The sequence below is a fragment of the Triturus cristatus genome, chromosome 4_2 (assembly GCF_964204655.1).
Source record: "Triturus cristatus chromosome 4_2, aTriCri1.1, whole genome shotgun sequence".
NCBI lineage: Eukaryota > Metazoa > Chordata > Amphibia > Caudata > Salamandridae > Triturus > Triturus cristatus.
Genome location: NC_140586.1, coordinates 931,308,317 through 931,310,816, shown reverse-complemented (window position 1 = coordinate 931,310,816; position 2,500 = coordinate 931,308,317). Strand labels below are relative to the sequence as shown.

The 2,500-nt window shown below is 49.0% G+C and overlaps 4 non-coding genes across 4 annotated transcripts; all 4 read left to right on the top strand.

Annotated features, from left to right (window-relative positions):
* The first annotated feature begins 362 nt into the window (after nt 1-362).
* Nucleotides 363-436, top strand: TRNAN-GUU (transfer RNA asparagine (anticodon GUU)). The gene has a single exon. It is a non-coding gene; the product is annotated as a tRNA-Asn (tRNA).
* Nucleotides 437-679: 243 nt separating this feature from the next.
* Nucleotides 680-751, top strand: TRNAW-CCA (transfer RNA tryptophan (anticodon CCA)). Its single transcript has one exon. It is a non-coding gene; the product is annotated as a tRNA-Trp (tRNA).
* Nucleotides 752-2,053: 1,302 nt separating this feature from the next.
* On the top strand, nt 2,054-2,127 carry TRNAN-GUU (transfer RNA asparagine (anticodon GUU)). The gene has a single exon. It is a non-coding gene; the product is annotated as a tRNA-Asn (tRNA).
* Nucleotides 2,128-2,370: 243 nt separating this feature from the next.
* TRNAW-CCA (transfer RNA tryptophan (anticodon CCA)) lies at nt 2,371-2,442 on the top strand. The gene has a single exon. It is a non-coding gene; the product is annotated as a tRNA-Trp (tRNA).
* The last annotated feature ends 58 nt before the right edge of the window (nt 2,443-2,500 follow it).

The following is a 2,500-nucleotide window of genomic DNA, read 5'->3' as shown; positions in this document are numbered from 1 at the left end:
GCACCTGCTCTGGGAAGGAGACTCCGCTCACAGAGAAGACAAGTCTAACATGCCACAGTGAAGATTGGATGGGCAAGACACACGCCTGACAGGCCGGTAGAACACCACCAGAGGAGCAGATAGCTACGCTAAGAAGGCCACAGAAAAGTCATACATGTATCTCATACACTGGGACTGGTTGTAATACTGGCCCTAACACCATTAGACAGTAGTCTGCGCATCATAACACCCAACAGTGACAAGACACTAAGCAAATGGCAAATGCTGCGTAGGATAAAGACGCCTTATATAACACAAGCTCAAGGCAGGCGCGCACACATAAAGATATATGTTGAGTCTCAGGAGATGTGCTTTTGTCTCTAGTCTCTTTGGCGCAATCGGTTAGCGCGTTCGGCTGTTAACCGAAAGGTTGGTGGTTCAAGCACACCCAGGGACGTTTCCTTTTGCATGCATGAAGCACTTTAATAAATCATAGTAATGTGCCTTTGGTCTAGAGCTCCTGCGTGAGACCCTTTCCCTGAACATTTCAATCCTCTGCGTTCTCTCTGCACCTGCACTCAATTTCATCAATAGGATGGAAAACAAAAAGCCAAACCTTGTAATACAACCCTAGGCATATAAGGAGGTGGGCAAAAATGAAAAGGCTCACAACATTTGCTGATGTGACTCCAAATGCAAGGACCTCGTGGCACAACGGTAGCGCGTCTGACTCCAGATCAGAAGGTTGCGTGTTCAAATCACATCGGGGTCACTGTTTCCCATTTTATGCCCCACTGAGTTCCCATATTTGATTTAGAAAGCAAAGTCAAAAGAACACAGCCTTGCATTGGCCGGGAATCGAACCCCCCGCGTGGCAGGCGAGAATTCTACCACTGAACCACCAATGCTTCACATGTGTAGCTTAGAGACAGAGCTCTGTCCAAGACAGTGATGAGGCGCACGCACTCAAATTGCACACCTATGAACAAAGTGTGTGCAACAGACATTGGAATGCCAACGTTTCACATGATGGCAAGAATCAGATGCAGGAGACTATAAGTATGAATGTTTTTGCATTTGCTGAGGTCACTGGCTTGGGACTAGTGTTGTGGTTATCAGGGCATGATGGCAGGCTGCTCCCGACAGAAGGGGCTCATAGAAGGCAGCCTCCAGATCACCAGCACTATTGTGTTTCAGATCATGTCACTGAACTCTCCTCCTTAAAAATCCTTCCCACTGTCTTTGCCAAATTCCCTGTCCTCCCCGAAATGCTGGGGTGAAACGGGCAGAGTTCTGCGCCCTGCGTCCCTTTATGCGTCCCTAACGCGCTCCCAACGCGGCCTACAGCCCTGGTCGGGCACAGCCCTGGTCGGGCTTAGACCACTGGGGCCTCTGGAGAGCAAGACCTCCAGAAGCCTATGGTCAGGCCTATTGCACAGGCATTTTGTGCCTGGCCATTCCGGGATTGTTGTGTTTCAAGGCCCAGCCATCAATACTAATGTGATGGCTTTCCCTGAGAACCCTCATGTCCCTGTCCTCCCAAGAGCCCGAGCTTTTATGTAAAATAAGGTGTGCGCCTTGGGCCTTCCCCTTTGCGCTCTCTGCCCCCTCTCTTTCTCCAAAGCTGAGCTCTGCAGGCAAATATATCTATCTGAGTGAGGGGCTAGGGAGGGCCTTGCCCAGCAGTCTTACAAAGCAAGAGTTCAGAGAAAGCACCTGCTCTGGGAAGGAGACTCCGCTCACAGAGAAGACAAGTCTAACATGCCACAGTGAAGATTGGATGGGCAAGACACACGCCTGACAGGCTGGTAGAACACCACCAGAGGAGCAGATAGCTACGCTAAGAAGGCCACAGAAAAGTCATACATGTATCTCATACACTGGGACTGGTTGTAATACTGGCCCTAACACCATTAGACAGTAGTCTGCGCATCATAACACCCAACAGTGACAAGACACTAAGCAAATGGCAAATGCTGCGTAGGATAAAGACGCCTTATATAACACAAGCTCAAGGCAGGCGCGCACACATAAAGATATATGTTGAGTCTCAGGAGATGTGCGTTTGTCTCTAGTCTCTTTGGCGCAATCGGTTAGCGCGTTCGGCTGTTAACCGAAAGGTTGGTGGTTCAAGCCCACCCAGGGACGTTTCCTTTTGCATGCATGAAGCACTTTAATAAATCATAGTAATGTGCCTTTGGTCTAGAGCTCCTGCGTGAGACCCTTTCCCTGAACATTTCAATCCTCTGCGTTCTCTCTGCACCTGCACTCAATTTCATCAATAGGATGGAAAACAAAAAGCCAAACCTTGTAATACAACCCTAGGCATATAAGGAGGTGGGCAAAAATGAAAAGGCTCACACCATTTGCTGATGTGACTCCAAATGCAAGGACCTCGTGGCGCAACGGTAGCGCGTCTGACTCCAGATCAGAAGGTTGCGTGTTCAAATCACATCGGGGTCACTGTTTCCCATTTTATGCCCCACTGAGTTCCCATATTTGATTTAGAAAGCAAAGTCAA